Below are 465 nucleotides of genomic sequence, written 5' to 3' on the forward strand. Positions count from 1 at the left end.
TGGGGCAGTAAGTACAGGAGAGGAGTGTGGGGGGTATAATGGGGCAGTATGTACAGGAGAGGAGTGTGGGGGGTATATTGGGGCAGTAAGTGGTGCATGCCGGTGTTGAGCTCCGAATGATTGGTGCTGCGCCGTGTCTGGGGGGATGGGCCCGGAGGTCCCATGTGGGTGTTGGGGGTATTTGTGTATATTTGGGGTTTCCTGTTTCGGCTGAGTGCGTCCAGCTGCTTGTCGGGGCCACATCTGGATTGCTGTAAACAGCCCAGGGACGGGGCCCATTCCTCTGCGTGATTCATCCGCAGGAAATTGGTGAATATTTGGAGAAGTTTTTGGAGTAAACAAAATCCAGGGAACGATTACACAATAACGGGGGAGGGGATGATGGGGACCCGGGGACACCCACCGGAATGGGGGGACACTTTATATATCATACAACGGTCCTATATGCGGGGTATCGGGGGTGGG

At 55.1% G+C, this 465-nt stretch overlaps 1 protein-coding gene across 9 annotated transcripts in view; it reads left to right on the forward strand.

The window, feature by feature from the left end:
* LOC140331810 (uncharacterized) overlaps positions 1–465 on the forward strand; it is a 10406-nt gene that overhangs the window by 6082 nt on the left and 3859 nt on the right. The gene's annotated exons all lie outside the window — the stretch shown is intronic.

Source organism: Pyxicephalus adspersus, chromosome 5, assembly GCF_032062135.1.
Source record: "Pyxicephalus adspersus chromosome 5, UCB_Pads_2.0, whole genome shotgun sequence".
Classification (NCBI taxonomy): domain Eukaryota; kingdom Metazoa; phylum Chordata; class Amphibia; order Anura; family Pyxicephalidae; genus Pyxicephalus; species Pyxicephalus adspersus.